The sequence below is a fragment of the Panthera leo genome, chromosome D1 (genome assembly GCF_018350215.1).
Source record: "Panthera leo isolate Ple1 chromosome D1, P.leo_Ple1_pat1.1, whole genome shotgun sequence".
NCBI classification, from domain to species: domain Eukaryota; kingdom Metazoa; phylum Chordata; class Mammalia; order Carnivora; family Felidae; genus Panthera; species Panthera leo.
Window position 1 is genome coordinate 72,406,506 of NC_056688.1, and position 18,021 is coordinate 72,424,526.

The 18,021-nt window shown below is 33.7% G+C and overlaps 1 protein-coding gene and 1 pseudogene across 14 annotated transcripts in view; one reads left to right on the forward strand and one right to left on the reverse strand.

Moving 5' to 3' along the window:
* SOX6 (SRY-box transcription factor 6) overlaps window positions 1–18,021 on the reverse strand; it is a 377,057-nt gene that overhangs the window by 213,656 nt on the left and 145,380 nt on the right. The window lies entirely within an intron of this gene.
* LOC122201436 lies at window positions 9,923–13,929 on the forward strand (annotated as a pseudogene).

Sequence of the window (18,021 nt, forward strand, 5' to 3'; positions counted from 1 at the left end):
CGAAACAGGTTCCAGGATCTGAGCTGTAAGCACAGAGCCCGACATGGGACCTGAACCCACGGACCGGATGCTCAACTGACTGAGCCACCCCGGTGCCCCTGACACCTTTTGTTCTTTAAGATAGCTCAATCCACTAGCACTTAGCTCTGTTGACCTTTCAGCACAAGACACACATATCTACCATTGTTTGTAGTTGCTTTTCATTACCAACCCAATCTCTCACTCCCATACTCTCTCTTTTTCTCCACCTAATCTTATTTCTCCAAATTCTAAACTCCTGGTGCTGAGGACTCCCCACCTGTATTCCTATGTTTGAACGAATGCAATCAGACCTAGTAAGTGTCCCTAAACTCTCAAATATTGGAATTTTAGTTTTCCCCAACAGATTGATTTGGCTAGTTCTCTGGCTCTTAGTGGCCTTTTAGACTCCTTCTCAAATCCCCCACCTAGTTAGGTGTGCCCCTAATTACTTGATTAGCAATCTAGATAGCCCAGTCCATGCCATTTTTTTTTCCTCCTGTTTTGTCCATAGGCATCAGGACATCCCAGTGGACCTAGCTGTTGTTAGTGCTAAGACTTTGAAATCAGAAGTATGCTAAAAACTTTAAATTAAAACAAAACTGAACAATAACTAAAGGAGATTGCGTATTTGAGTTTTTACAGAATCACAAATAGTTCACAGATTCCCAAATCACTGTACTGAGTATCTGATCAGAGAGCAGGCCAGTAATACAGATTCCACCATTACAAACTTGAATTATGAGTTCGTAAAGGGGAAATGGAAATTTCATATTGATTTTGAATTTGCTGTGTCTGATTGTGCTTTAATAGCTGAATACAGTTGGATAAGTAGCAAGTTCTTTTTGTTCACTATTTTGACTTCAACATTGATTTCTGGGTTCAATAGGTGCTATCATCATCTTATTATAAAAATACATTACAGGGCTCAGTCAGTTAAGCATCTGACTTCGGCTCAGGTCATGATCTCACAGTTTGTGAGTTTGAGCCCCGTGTCGGGTTCTGTGCTGACAGCTCGGAGCCTGCTTTGGATTCTGTGTCTCCCTCTCTCTCTGCCCTTCCCCTGCTCACGCTCTTTCTCTGTCTTTCAATAATAAATAAATGTTTAAAAAAATTTTTTTAAAAACCAACACATTACATTTAGAGAGTTTTTTGAATGTTATCTAATGTTTCCCATGTAAAATCCATAATATTCAGGGCATAAATATTAAGGAATACGAAAGAAAGAAAGAAAGAAAGAAAGAAAGAAAGAAAGAAAGAAAGAAAGAAAGAAAGACAATTAAAACCTCAGTCCAGAAGTGGTTAAGGATATCCCATCACAGATGATTTTTAACATGCTAAAGTAAACATGAACAAAATATTTCTAAACATTTTCAAGGCCTTTTTCTTTTCACAATTACATTAAAAGTCAATGTATGTTTGTTCAGCCTATAAACAAAGATCAGTTTAGTCACAAATAGGATGTCCTATTTTCATACTGGGACATTCTCTTACAAATGCATAGAAAAGCATGATTCAAGATTTTAAAAGAGTTAGGATCACTTCATATAATACTTGCAGGTTACAAATGGAATTTTAAAACAAGTTTATAAAAATCATTTTCTAATGCAACTTTAAAATTTATGGTTTTACCATTGTCATGTGAATAAATAAGGATTTTTAATTTTTTTAACTTGAAGGCAAAAGTTGGCCATGTGATCCAGAGAAGAAGAAAAAAACATGTATTAATATCTGAGCCTTATAGGGAATAGAATGCCACAGTCAATGTGGTAGTGCTGAAAAATAACCTCAGTAGTTCCAGACGCCACCTTTTGAAGAGATAAAAATCTGAAAAGGCAACAAGAAGATGATTGCAACTGTTGCATTTAAGAGTGATATTTAAAAAGAACTTTGCTTGTAAAAGGTGTTATAACTCCAGTAGTCCCAGAGGAATTGCAGAGGAGGCAGGCTCTGCAAACGCACAGATCTTAAGTACATCCTGTCTGATGGATTCTGTTGGCTCCCCACCCAGGTTTAAAACCCCTGCTGTGAATTAGATAAGAATCTTAGCGCCATCCATAATTCTATAGAGAAAAGTGGTGGGGAGGAAGAGCAAATGATAGGCCACAAGGGGTACTTCTACCTGACTGCCATTGAAGGCCAGGCTCTGTGTAATATTCATCTCCATGACAAAGCACAAATTAACTACCGGTGCCTACCACTTATTTTGTGCTCAATAAAGTTGAAATGAACTCATAACCAACTCTATCTAAATTGTTAGCTCCCAGAATAGTTGGAGATAGGTAGCCACAGCAATGGATAAACCAGATGGAATTGCTCTAGACTTCAGCAGTATTTGAGCCATATCTGAGTTGCTGCCAGTTTAGTTACTACTGTTAACTGTCTGAAATTGAAAATCATCTCCACTGCTATGTAAGCAGTAGAAAATCAAATCCAATTAAAGGAGATAAATAATGAAATTTGAAAAACTAAAGAAATGTAGACACAGATTCTATATACATTTTTTTGAGCATGTATGATGGTCCAAATACTTCCTATGCGTAAGTGTTAGTACTTAGCATTTTTATCTGTTTCAACAAACTTAAGAAAATGAGCTAAATAAGATTAAAATATGTCCAAGATAATATAGCTTGTAATCAATAGAGCCATGATTCTAAGCCAGAAGATCTGATCCTCAAGCCCAGGCTTTTTCCAGTAAAACACAAATGTTTCTAGGGGGAAAAAAATGACAACTAGTTGAAGACAATGACCTCACACAGTCTTCATGAAGTCCTTTTTTGCATTTTTTTAAAAGTTAAACACTTTGTTGGTAGATTTAATGGTATTAAAAGGCAAACTAATTTATATTTAGGAAAATTATAATTTAACATTATTTAAAATGTTGTAAATAATTAATAAAATCTAATGACTAAGAGGACTGAGTCTACATAAACAGATTGGAAAATTCTCTACTCAGAAGATGTTATACCTAGAAATTAAATTTTTAACTGTATGAAAAAAAATTTAAACACTTCTCTGAACACCAAATACAATTTAGAAGGTAGAATCAACTGAAAGACTACATACATTATGTGGATAAGTAATTATACAAAAAACATTTCAAAGGGACTTATATTGTATTAACCCTTTCTAACATCACCTTTCTGCAATAAAACTGAATTATATAGCAAGATACTGTAATCAGAAAACAGTTTCTAATTCTTTTTTATTAAAGTTTATTTACTTATTTTGAGAGAGAGGGAGAGGGAGAGGAGAAGGAAAGGGAGGGACAGATAGAGAGGGAGGGCGAGAATCCCAACTGGGCTTTGTGCTGTCAGTGGGGAGCCTGATGCAGGGTTCTCTGTCGGGCTCAATCCCAAAAACTGTGAGATCATGACCTGAGCAGAAACCAATACAACCACTGACTGAGCCACCTAGGTACCCCTCTAATTTTTAATAGCTGAAAGAAAGAACTACAAAAAAAGTTACATACAGTTGTTTGGCCAACCCATTCAGCTGTTCTTATGCCACCAAAGCTTTTTTAGGGGAACGTTTTAAGAAAGTATTCTTTTTTAATACAAAATACATTCTTTGATTGAATTCAAAAATTGGAAAGGTGACCCTGCCTATTTTACTATCTATGATCCAGGTCAGTGTCTCGCAACATTTTAAACTCTATGCCTCCTATGCAGCTTGCTAATGCTACGTTTTGCATACCTCCACTAGCCAAGATTTTATTCAGCTGATTCACTCTCTATAGTTTCTTTAATAACAGGTGTACTAATAAGCTGTAACAAGTGACAAGCAACCTCATTTGAGATTTCTGCTCTACTTGTCAAAAACAATTATAACTGGGGCACCTGGGTGGCTCAACTGGTTAAGCGTCCAACTTCGGCTCAGGTCATGGTCTCACAGTTCATGACTCCCAGTCCCGCGTTGGGCTCTGTGCTTACAGCTCGGAGCCTGGAGCCTGCTTTGGATTCTGTGTCTCCCTCTCTCTCTGCCCCCTCCACCACTCGCACCCTGCCTCTCTCTCTCTCTCTCTCTCTCAAAAATAAATAAACATTTTTAAAAATTTAAAAAAAACAATTATAATTAAGTTAAATGAGTATTTCCAGCTTGTCTCTTCTACACCTACCAGTTTAAAACAAAGTTGAAAAAATTTAACTACTCACTGACTTTTTAAAAATAATGCATTCTTACCATCCTATTTGACACATCTATAGTATATCTCTTAACCTCTCTAAAAATGTTGATAGGTCCTTTCTGTTATTTTTTTGCTTCTGACCTGTTTTTTTTTTTCTTTTTAAAGTTTTCATTCAAATTCCAGTTAGCTAACATATAGTGTAATATTAGTTTCAGATCTACAATATAGTGATTCAACACTTCCATACAACACCCGGTGCTCATCACACTTTAATTTCCATCACCTATTTCACTGCCCCCCCCCCCCCCCCCCCCCGCCCCTTTGGTAACCTTCTGTTTGTTCTCTATAGTTAAGAGTCTATTTCATGGTTTGCCTCTCACGTGCTTTGTCCCCCCGCTTTACTCATTTGTTTTATTTCTTAAATTCCACATATGAGTGAAATCATATGGTATTTATCTTACTCTGACTAACTTATTTCACTTAGCATAATATTCTCCAGGTCTATCCATGTCATTGCAAATAGCAAGATTTCCTTCTTTATTATGGCTGAGTAATATTCCATTGCATATATATACTACATCTTCTTTGTCCATTCATCACTCAATGGTCACTTAGTCTGTTTCCATAATTTGGTTTTTGTGGATAATACTGCTATAAACATTGGGGTGCATGTATCCCCTTGAATTAGTATTTTTTATTCTTTGGGTAAATACCTAGTAGTGGAATTGCTGGGTCATAGGGTAGCTCCATTTTTAACTCTTTGAGGAACCTCTATAGTGTTTTCCAGAGTGGCTGCACCAGTCTGCATTCCCACCAGGAGTGCAAGAGGGTTCCCCTTTCTCCACATCCTTGCCAACACCTGTTTTTTTTGTGCTGTTGATTTTAGTCATTCTGACAGGTGTGAGGTGATATTTCATTGTCTTTCTGTCTTTTTAATGTGCTGTGATTCCAGCAGTACTCAATTATTGTGCAAGAATGACATATTTCATTTTTGTTGTGTTCCATGACAAAGACAATTTACCTGATTACCAAATGACATTTACTTGATGTCATTTGTCTTTTAATTTGTCTACTATTAGCTATTTCCCCAGTACCTAAAACAGGTCCAGACACATAGTAGATCTTTAACAAATACTTGTTGAAAGAAATTATGTGAATTAATTCAGATAATTTGTCATCCAAATTAAGACATTTATTAAATGAATGGAGGCACTGTGAAATAGTACATCAAGAACACAGGTGTAAACCAGGCAATCAAATATAGTCATAACTTATTCTCACTTAATGTCAGTTTCTAAATAATGCTACCTAAACAGAACCCTAAAGTTGCTATATTTTGTAAAAATTCTATATGAATTTTATGTTTTTGGTAAGCCTGAAATATGGATGATGAAATTCTATAGAATAATTAGGCTCAATTCATCACTATTGAACATATGCAGAAATTCAAAATCAACAAATATAGATATAATAGACCCATCATCTAGAGTAATCCTAACAATATAATCTTAGTTTCATAAAGCTGGTACAAATGCTCTTTATTTGCCAAGTATTCTGAAGAGAAGTTTTTAATATAGCATTCATAGAAATAGTCAATCAATTTTCCATGAAATGTAATTCCCAATTAAGGAGATACAAGGTCATGCTAATTTTTCTCATTTTAGAAGAGACAAGCTTATAATTTTACTTAGTAATAAGCCAAACAACACAAAAATGTCCATCTGAAAATGATAAGAATATTTAAATGTCTAAATCTTATACCAATCTGTCATTTAAAATTTCAATTTTGATATTAAGCACAAGTTCTTGTTTCATATGATAAATATACCAACACACACATCAATGAAAAACCTGCATTTGCTTCTGAAGATTCTGAGGCCTTGGGTTATATATCTAATGAAGAAGTAATGAAAATTATTGTAAAGGAAAAAAAGGAAAGTCCTATCTAGAATATAAACAGTAAACCAAAACTTTCCTGGTTTATTTTAAGTTGAAAAGTCAACCAAACTTTTGGAAATTTATACCAGACTTATAGTCAACAAAAACCATAGAGTCAATGGCCTTTGAGTAAATTCTATGAGAAAAGTATTTCCCTCAGTCCTACAAAAAATCTACATGCCTACAATTATTCCAGAGAGTTTATAGTTAAGTTTCTAGGAAATCAACACAACATTGTTTACCAAACTTCTTCCCAACATAGAAAAATAAGTAATTCCCAAATTATATTAATAGGAGAATTAATAGAAACCCCTTATACCTCCAGAATTGAGCTACAATTGAGTCCTAAACTAATTTTCAAGCTTACACACAGGCAGTTCTAACCAGATATTACCAAGTATAGTGGAATTGAAATTAAGTACAATTAAATTAAATACAATTCCTACCCGGATCCCATAAATAAATGTATTTTATAAAGTGTAGATTATTATAAAGACCATCAATAATTTTTTGACAACTGAAGGATCTAAACCAAGTGAAGATTTAAAAGGCACTGGGAAAGGAAGCAAACACCAAAATACAGGAAAATCTAAGTGTGATTTGGGAAAAAGGACTCTGCCATTTCTGGAATTTTTCAGGCACTGTTTTGTAGGGATACCAGAGTTACGTTGTAACAGTGTTAGTTCATAGTTGTAAAAGTTCTATCAGAGGCAGCAGAAAATCTTTTTTTTTTTTAAGGAAAAAAATCTAAATACTAAAGTGAACATCAATTAAGATATTTCAAAACTGCGTAAATCCAAAGGCAAGTGTTAAATCTCTACAATGTCAATAGAACTAAATAATTTGGTGTGAATTTGGAACCAAATTCAGTTAAACAATAACTATTAACAAATGTATAAAAATTTAGTTTTCCAACTTTAAGCAGAGAGTGGATTCACCTACTCAGAGCAGAAAGAAAAAAAAAAGGAGCAAAAGTGACTCAAGCACATGTGAGTCTTTTGTATGGCAAGGAGAGGAAGGAAACAAATAAACAAGACTGTCCCAAGAAGATCCACAAGTTAGAGTTGGGGGCCAATGTATTCTAGGCAATAAAAAATATTTTAGAGTTAGGGAAAACACTTCCAAGTTTTAATTATCATTGCAACAAGCCAAAGACAAGTGAATTCCCAGATTATCAGACATGGCTATATTTAAATGTAAGCTCTTAAATCCATTCATGAACTAAATATAAACATCTGAAGTAGTTGCTGTTTGGAATTATCTGTGCAACTGAGAACACAGGTAATCAAGAGTTGACTATATATACTCTTTTGTTCCCTCCATTTGGTCAGATGAACTGAATAATCAACAGCAGTTAAGGCCATTTGGAAAGAGCCAATAACAGTTTACTCTGGCAACCCAAGAAATACAAGACTGAGATCATCAGCAAGGGTGAGGTATATTATTATTACTATGGTTCATTTCATTATCATTGTAAAATAAGAAACATGGTAGAAATTCTACCAGGTTAGTAACTCTACCAAGATAAAAAATATACAGTAATTATTCAGTAATAGGCTACTCATTTTAACCTTCTATTTGAGTTACTAAAGTGATAAAAGTCTATCATAAAAATGGCCTTATATCAAAATGGATATGGAACATTATTAAATATTTCATTTGTATAAGGTAAGTATACATGAATGATAACATTGTTTCCACTAATCTGTACATGAAAATAGGCTAGACATAATAAAAATCAAAACAACTATAACCATAAGAGACTCGAATACAGAGAACAAAGTGAGGGTTGCTGAAGCAGAAGTGGGTGGGGAAATGGGCTGAATGAGTGATGAGCATGAGCACTGGGTAAGTGATGAATAACTGGGTTCTACTCCTGAAACCAATACTACACTGTATGTTAACTAACTTGAATTTAAATGAAAAAATTAACCAAAATTCAAAACAACTAAAAAGGTACTAGAAAGTGCTTTCACATACATTGAGCCTTAAAACCACCTAGTAAGGCAGCTATTATTATCGGCATCACCAATTTGCAAAGGAAGAAAAGACAGAGAGGACACAAGATTTACTTAAAATCACACAGCCAGATCTTAAAACCTAAATTCAAACCTATTTATCTTTCCACTTCAAAAACAGCCAATTCTTTTAGACTGATATTCCGAGAATACATTTTCTTATCTTGAAGTTTTACAGTTCTTATTAGCATTAGAGTAACATTGTGCTTATTTTCCCCAGACTGAAGTCCCAGGTTGACCCCATACACCTAAGAACAGAACTGGAAGAAGGGAGAGAGTGCATATGTGTGTGTGTGTGCGTGTGTGTGTGTGTGCGTGTGTGTGTGTGTGTGTGTGTGTGCATGTCTGGTATGTGTATATGTATATAGCTCCAAATGTACTTCCCAATTTGAACATAAGCAAACAGTTGTTACAAAGCTCACTGCCTATCTGAGACTTTTAGTGGGGGAAAGGGAGCATTATAAAAGAAAGAAAAATACCTCACATTTTTCCCTATCACAGTTTGTTTGTTCCCCATATTTTCCATCACTGGTTTTACCACCATTAATCTACATGTCAAGGTGATTTTTCAAAAAATTATCTAAAAAAAATAACTTGAAGTGTCTTTTTAAAGTATACTTATTTAAATGATCATAGACTCAGAAAATCAATATTGTAAAGAATCAAAGAAGTCATTCAACTCCCAAAATTTACAAAATCAGGAAGCTGAAAGCCAGAAGGGAAAGTGATATGCCTGATGTCATAAAGGTAATTTGAGTTAGGACTAGAACATAGAAGTCCTGATCCTTTCACTGTAACATGTCACCTCTGAAAAACTCAAGTGAAATAATCCACTTTAAATCATTTTGGGGCACCTGGGTGGCTCAGCTGGTTAAGTGCTCAACTCTTGACCTCAGCTCAGGTCATGATTTCACTGCTCCTGAGATCAAGCCCTGAGTCAGGCTTCATGCTGACAACACAGAGCCTGTTTGGGATTTACTCTTTCCCTCTCTGTCTGTCCCTCCCTTGCACACACACTCCCCCTCTCTCCCTCCCTTCTTCTCCCTCAAAATAAATAAATAAACTTAAAAAAATCATTTTTGCAAGATAGTTGATTTTGGTAATCATTTTCCTCTATCCATTTAAAAAGCAATATTGATTCTTATTTAGACTTCCTCAAGCTTATCATGTAATCTAACAATGGAATGCTAGTCAATGACAGAAGCAATCAATAGGGAAATATTTTCAAAAGCACAACTTGTCCAAAGATACTAACATTTTCACTCTGAAACCTCAGCATGGAAGTTTTCGTATGTGCTGGGTTACAGAGATTAATCAGAGTTTAAATGATACTTTTTAAGAAATAGAAAATCAGGATGTTTCATAGGTAAACAGTTACTTATGGACTTGGAAAGATTTCAGTGCCCACCACTGATCAAATTTAACAACTGGAATATTATGGGCCACAAGAATCTTTGGTTTTCATTGGCTCTTGTATTAAAAAACCTGAGTGCCTGAGGGGTTCTCCAGATCCTAATTTCCTTTAAATAAGAGCAAGAACTATATAAAGAACATTGTTCTTAAGTTCCTCAGGAAACAAGGCATCATAACAAAAAGTGATTTTATTTATTTTTTCATTTCTAATAAGATTTTCTCTATTTGAGATTACATTCTTAAGGATAAAATTCTATGTGTTGAAAGATATTCACTGAGGGGCACTGTGTGGCTCAGTCAGTTAAGCTTCCAATTCTTGATCTCAGCTCAGGTCATGATCTCAAGGTTGTTGAAGTTGAGTCCCACATCGGCCTCTCCGATGACAGCACTGAGCCTGCTTCTGATTCTCTCTCCCTCTCTCTCTGTCCCTCTCCTGCTCGTGCTCTGTCTTTCAAAAATAAATATCTTAAAAAAGATATTCACTGAAACAATACTGATGACAGTGAAAAACTTAATAACAAATGGAAAGTCCAATTGTAGTGAAGCGATGAAGTGAACAGGGCTATCTGTATTCAGGTGCTGATTACACACAGGCAAGTCAGATTTTTAACTATTTTTAGGAAAAGCCTTTTAAAACTGAAAAAAATGCCTGTGTGATAATGTCAAGTGGGAAAAAAAAGGAGCATAACACTGTGAAAAAAATAAGCAGAACAAAAAGATTTGAAAGGGGGCAATCTAACTTGAGTCTGTTTTTAACTGGCAAATGTTTTTCTTCAGTATGATCATATACTACAGATGTCCTGTGAACAACACAGGTTAAAGGTGCTGACCTCCTGTGCAGCTGAAAATCCACAGGTGTCTTTTTTTTTGTTTAGTTTTTATTTAAATTCCAACTTGTTAACATACAGTGTAGTATTAATTTCAGGTGTACAACATAGTGATTCAGCACTTTCATAACATCAGCAGGCTCATCACAACAAGTGCACTTCCTTAATGCTCATCACCTATTTCACCATCCGCCACCCCACCTCCCCTCTGGTACAGTTTGTTCTCTATGGTTAAGAGTCTGTTTCTTGGCTTGCCTCTCTCTCTCTTTTTCAGAAAAGTGATTTTAAAAAATCAGTGGCATTTTGGGAATGTAGGATAAAAGAAATGCAGAAACTGATAAAGATTGAACAGATAAAACTCAAGCTGAGGTCAGATAAATCACGTAAGTATATATTTCACAAGTTTCTTGTTGGCTAGTACATAGAGAATGACAGAAATAGAAAAAAAAACCCAAAACGGTATGATGTTCATCTTATAATTTTCAAGCTGTGTAATAAGAGTTAACAGAGCATATAAAAATATTTGATTATCAAGTTGTATAGTGTTAAGTAACTGGAACATAAATCCTGATATCTGGGTTCTAGTTTTACTCTTGCCACTTTGTACAAGTAGCTTTTTGAGGCTCCATTTCCCCACCTGTAAAATGAGGGTGTTGGACTAGATAATCTGTTAAGGATTCCAGTCCTATCAGCTATGTTATAGGCTATAATCTAGAAATATTCTGTGAGTATAGACACTCTCTGCAATTTTAGTTTTTTTTATGAAAATCATTCAATCTTGCCTGTATCTGTAAAGATCATTAGTATCTTGGTAGCACGAGAAAAAGCAATTTATGTGACCAAGAACTATAAATGTAAACATATCATATACATATACATGTGAAAGAAGATTCAAAATGAAATAACCACTGCTAGGAGAGTCCTTCAAAATAGTGTCAAAAGGACAACGAGGACCTATGCGTGTCTCCTGCTTCAGCTGTCAGAACACCATGAATTTTTTACTTTTGTCAACTGCAATTTGTCAGTTGCAACTCCACCACCTCCTTGAACACATCCTTCTAATTTGAACGGAAATAGAAATGATGTAAAGCCTATTAGCTAAGTAACCAATTGTGTATTAGGTAGTCAGTTTAAACTCTGCCAGTGCCAATCATAATTCTTTCAAAACAAGTTACACAACCTTATGTCTTTTGCCATTGTAAGCCTGCATTCCCGTTCCTAACTGGGAGCACACTTCCGATTTCTGTGGATTCTGTGTCTCCCAGGTTGCAATCCCTAAGACCCCAAAAAACTCTCTGGTTGCTTTACAGCCTCTTCTTGATCAACAATACATATATACCCAACAATACATATATACCCATATATATCTAATGGGTATATCAATTAATGCTGGATTAATTGATATCCAGCATTAATTTTTCAGATGTGATTTTTTTTCAGCTAGAGGAACTTCACCAAATTTAAAAACTGTTTTCTTTTATAATGTGACACTATAATTAACATCAGCAAACTAATTCGCAAAATATATTTTTGCTTCTTTGTGTTTACGGAAGAAAAAAATGGAATAAAAGCAGAACATATAAGTTGAACTTATGTCACTCTGTATATGAACAAATGTAACTGGATTTCTTGACTAACAGTTTCATATGTAAGTCCACTGGATTTTGTTTACATATTATAGGAATAATCTGATTTAGGAAGCTGTAGGGTGAAATGTTTAACAGCATGGACTCTGGAGCCAGATTGCCTAGTTTTAAATTTCAGTTCCACTATTTCCTAAGGCTATAACTTCGATCTTATTGATTTCTCTTATAAAATTCAGTATTGTATAGATCAAATAAGTTAATACAAATTAATACAAGTGAAGCACTTAGAACAGCGCTGCACATAGTAAACATTCAATAAATATTTGCTGATATAGTCATATAATGGCTATGTTAAAAATCCATTTTAGAATCTATCCTAACAGTGAACACAAGTTACATGATACAGGATTATGATATAGCTTTTCAAATTAGAACTTTTAATAAAGTTCTAAAATAAGACAACTGTCACTGACTACAAAATATCACTTTATTCCAACATCTGCACAGATGAGGATGGAAGTTGTAAATCCAGGCCTGAGCCTGTCACTCACCCAGTTAAACTCTTCAATGGTTCTCCACTAATGAAGTCCAGACTATTTAATTTTTTTAATGTTTATTTATTTTGAGAGAGAGAGAGAGAAAGGGTGTCCGTGAGCAGAGGAGGGGCAGAGTGAGACGAGAGAGAGAATCCCAAGCAGGCTCCACACTCAATTCAGAGCCCAACGTGGGGCTTGATCCCACAACCATGAGATCATGACCTGAGCCAAAATCAAGAGTTGGACACTTAATCAACTGAGCCACTCAGGTGCCCCCAGACTTTTTCTTAAATGGCTACATACCCCCCTTTACGATTTTGCACTTGCTTGCCCATCTCATCCTATCTTTCACCTTTTCTGTCCAGTTTTAACACCTGCCCCCCTCAACCACAAATGCACACACACATGCACACTACTTTCACTAAAAACATGAAATTCCCCAGAAAAGTAATTTCTCTCTCACATTTCTAGGTCTCATCATCCATGCTATTCATATTGCCTGAAGCATTCTTCCACCCTTTTTCTCTTCTGTAGTGTTACTTTAAAACTGAAAGCCAGGAATAAGCGGATGTTTATCAAAAGAGGAATGGATAAACAAATTATTCTTCATTGATCTGGGTATATTACGCAGGCAGCTCTTAAGATAATGTAAAGAATTCATTCATTCATTTAACAAATATTTACTGAGTATCTTCAATGTACTCTTTTAAATTTTATCCTCAAGATATCCACAAGATATCCACAAAAATTTTATCCTCAAGAATGAGATAAATCTATATTAAGTTTTTAAAAAAGCAAGTTGCATAACACATTTTTATTTTAAAAATGCTATTTTAAAAATAGGCTGACAGGGGTAGAACAGAGAGAGAATTTTATGTTATACTTTATATTATTTCTATATTATATTGTGCAATAATGTACATTTATAAGTGATAGTATACAATTCTTGAGAATTATTAAGAATACAATATCTCAACACCCACACTCCCATACACCCATGGAGGGAGGATGGAAGGCCCTATTCCCCAGGCATCTTGGCTGTAGTGTGATAAGATTGTCTAAAGCCACAGGGAAAATTGTGGAAAATTCACCATCGCCATTGCCACAATTTATGGCTTTGTTCGTAAGTCCCAATTAGGCTACATACTATGTCTTGAAGGGGCTTTTGTTCTTGAATCTTGACTAAACTCCTTAGACTAAACCTATTGGCCTCAAAAATATTGGACAGTTGCACTGCCTGCCTACCACTTCACTACTACAGTTATTGGTTATGTACTATCATTTGGAATAAACATGATGAGTACATCTCCACTCATTTCCATTCATACAGTTATGGACAACTATGCTAAAAGTCAACAGCAAAAGAAATACCAAGAAGATGACATCCCAGCATTAAGAGATTTTCCCATTAGTGAAGCAAACCAAATGTTCTTTCTTGAAGCCAAAAAACTTTACACCAAAAACTGAATTGTGTGTAGACTAACACCAAGCACTTATTATAAGTTTTTGACATAATAGTTTTGGCCATAATTATTTTGACTACCTCTGTTATTAATACCTGATATTGAAATGTAAAAATATTAAGTTGAACTCTTAATTTGAAATCCATTAATATCATTAAATGTTCTCAAATATTCATTTTTAATGGACAGACTAAATAAAATCATGTGTTAAAAAAAGAATAAAATATCTCTCACTCAAGGGTAATTGTTTAGAAGTTATTTTTTCCCAATATAAAAATAATTTCTATTGAAGGTCACTTAAGGAAAATTAAGGGCATAGAATTTGAGGTGAGAAGATACTTAAAGAAATTTGTTTCCTTGTAAATTAATGTTTTAAATACTTTTGTATTACTGAATAATAATCAAAGATTTAAAAAATAATAAACATTTAACTTTCTTGAAAGAGAATATTTATTCCCCACACTACCATTATATTTACATCTATCACTTGACTCATACTTCTCAAAAAGTATTTTGGACATCATCTGGGTCCACTTTTATATGAATGCTATATCCATAAAATTATGTTTATAATATTACTATGATCCTTTTTGTGTTTTTCACTGCATTGACATTTGTCCTAATGGTGTAAAACCAATAATAAGTAAAATTATGGGTGCCTTATCTAAAATTACTATGCCTTATCAGAAATCAAGCCAGCAGCACTGAATTGTACTAGTTAGTGGTCACTGAAGTCTTTGTAACCAGGTATTTTTTAAATGTCAGTTTCACTTAAAAATTCTTGATGAAACAGTAAAAATAATATATTAATCTTATTAAATCTCAACTTAGAGTACACTTTAATTACATATAAAGTATTTCTGCTACATACAAAAATAACAATAGTTTTCCTGAGGAAAAGCATTTGTGTGATTCTTCGAGATCCAAACTAATAGCTTTTTTCCATAGAATGCCATTTCTACTTGAAAGAATAATGGACAGGAAAAGAATAGCATTCAAACTTAATTTTTTTTTAATTCAAGTATAGCTAACATACAGTGTTATATTAGTTTCAGGTATACAATATAATGATTCAACAATTCTACACATTAAGCAGTGCTCATCATGATAAGCGTACTCTTTAATCCCTATCACCTATTTCGCCAATCCACCTAACACCTTCCTTCTAGGAACCACCAGTTTGTTCTGTATAGTTAAGAGTCTTTTTTTTTCTCCTTTTTAATTTGTTCATTTGTTTTGTTTCTTAAATTCCACATGTGAGTGAAATAATGTGGTATCTGCTATTCTCTGACCGACTTATTTCACTTAGCATTATACCATCTAGATGTATCCATATTTTTGTAAATGGCAAGATTTCATTCTTCTTCATGGCTGAGTGATATTCCATTGTATATATACCACATCTTCTTAATCCATTCATGTATGGATAGACACTTGGGTTGCTTCCATACCTTGGATTTTAAAATATATTTTCTCAAATATGATATGAAGAGAGTCTCTTGACTTCAAGGAAAACAACTGACTGTATTTGTTTTCAATAATCAAATTGTTTATGAATGTGACATTGGTGGATGTGATTATTTTATATTGTATCATGAAATACATCAACATTTAGAAGTTCCATATAACTCAGTGATCCAATATTTTCCAAATGACCAACCCATGTTGTCATAAAATCATACATTGCTAAAAGATCCATTCAAAGTATGTTAGACCAATGGAATTTAAAATGATGTAATAAAATGTGAAGAACTCATCATCTTTCAGATTCCAAATTGCAGTTAACCTTTATATTACTTGTAAATTATACTACAAAGAAGCATATCCATAATTATCTATAAAAGTTATTAAAATACTCCATTTTCTAAACACATATATGCATGGTGCTTCACATACTTCAACCAAAACAACAGATTGCAACAGATTGAATGCAGGAGCAGACATGAGAATTCAACTATGTCCCATTAAGCCTGACATTAAATAACTGTGCAAAAAAGCGAGATAATATCACTCTTCACACTAAATTATTTTTTAGACATTATAGGTATTTTTGTAAAGACTATTTTAGCAACACATTTGTTATTTAAATTAATTAACAAATGTTTAATTGTTTTCACTTTTAATTTCTAATACTAAGTATACTAATACTAAGTATGTCAATAGACAAAAAGCCACATAAACAAAACTTCTTTGGGTCCTCAAATAGACCTAAAATTGCTGACCTATCTGTAAACAATTCTGAGACCTTAATCTCACCAGACTACAAGCAAATTGAGTTAATTGCTTCCCCAACTCCAAAGACATAGTAGACACAAATATGTGCTAAATGTAAATGATCCTCAAAACTACTTCAGGAAAATATACAATTTTAGAATGAATGAAGGGTAAAGGTTTAAAATTAGAAATGAGCTAAAAACTAGCTCTACCACTTATTAGATTTGTGGTTTTGTACAATTATTTATGCTTTTTCTGAGTCTTTGTTTCTTCACATATAAAATAAAATTTATATCCATCCAGCTAAACAATTGTTAAATATTAATAAATAAATATTATTCACTATTGTTAAATAAAAGAGTGAAGAATGTAGAACAGTTAGAACTCTTATACACTGCTGATGGTAATATAAAATGGTGCCGCTGCTCTAGAAAACAGTCAGTTCCTCATAAGGAGCTCAGTACATATACCCAAGAAGAATGAAAACATACATCCACACCAGAACTTGTACCATGTTCATTACAGCATTATTCATAATAGCCAATAAATGGAAGCAATCCATGTCCATCAACTGATGAATGGATGGATAAAATGGGGTATATATCCTTCAAGTGGAATATTACTTGACAATAATAAGGAATTAAATATTAATACATGCTACAATACTGAACTTTGAAAACACTGTGCTCAGTGAAAGACACTAATCACAAAAAAACACATATAATTCCACTTATATTAAATGTACAGAATAGGCAAATCTAGAGAGATAGGAAGTAGATTAGGTGTTGCTTAGGGCTGGAAAGTTTGGAAAGAAATGGAGGGTGACTGCTAAAGGGTGAGAGATTCCCTTTAGGGTGATAAAAATATTCTAAAGTTTGATTGTGTGATAACTGTACAACTCTATGAATATACTTTTTTTAAAAACCTACTGAATTGCACTCTTTAAATGGGTGAATTTTAAGATATATGAATTATATCTCAATAAAGACATTGCTAACAATGCAAACAAACAAACAAGCACAGGTGAAAATGTCTAGCAAAATAAGTGACACACACCAGAAGTTCAGTAAATGCTTTTTTTGTCTTGATAATAACTGATGTGTCTCAAAATCTACTTAAAAAACTAAGATACATCACAAAAATTTGAGCAGATTTAATTAGACTATGAGAAAAATTTGTATGTCAATGGTCAACAAACAGTATAATATATTCACAAAAGAAGTTCCCTTTTTGTTGTCTAGCTATTCTTATTGATTTTATACAAACTGTCCCTTTTTTAAAATTTCTGTGAAATATGAATGAAAAAAACAGGATGGATCTTTTAAGATTCCTTGTAGTTATTTAATATGAACTGAAATTTGATATCTGATTTAAATTTTGGTGTCTTAATTGAAGCTTCATAGTATAAAGTATGTTTGAGGAAAAATACAGAAAATCTTGTATATGAGATATGATAAAACCACTAAGCAGATATTTACTGGCAACTTCCCTCAGTTAAATTGCTATTTATGAAAAAAATTAAGTAATCTCTTTTTCATAATTCCTCTTGCTATTAAAGAACAAAATTATTAAATTGCACATTAAAGTTTTTGGTATTGCAAATTCATTAATCATAAAGCTTGCCTTGAAAAAAGCATGTCAAGAAAAATCATACTAGGAAGCAATGCACACTCTAGAACTATTGTCCTTTCCAATGGAAACAAAACTATCTATGCTTTTGTTTACTTGAGTCTTGCATTTGTGATGTTCATTTAAAAGAGGAATGTTTTGCAACTGAGTTTCAAATTTTAGATCTGCCTCTTGGCATAGTGAGCTGACAGATTTTGTGGTCTGGAGGCACAAACTAACTAGAATTTCCATTCAGAAGTGGTAGCATATTGGT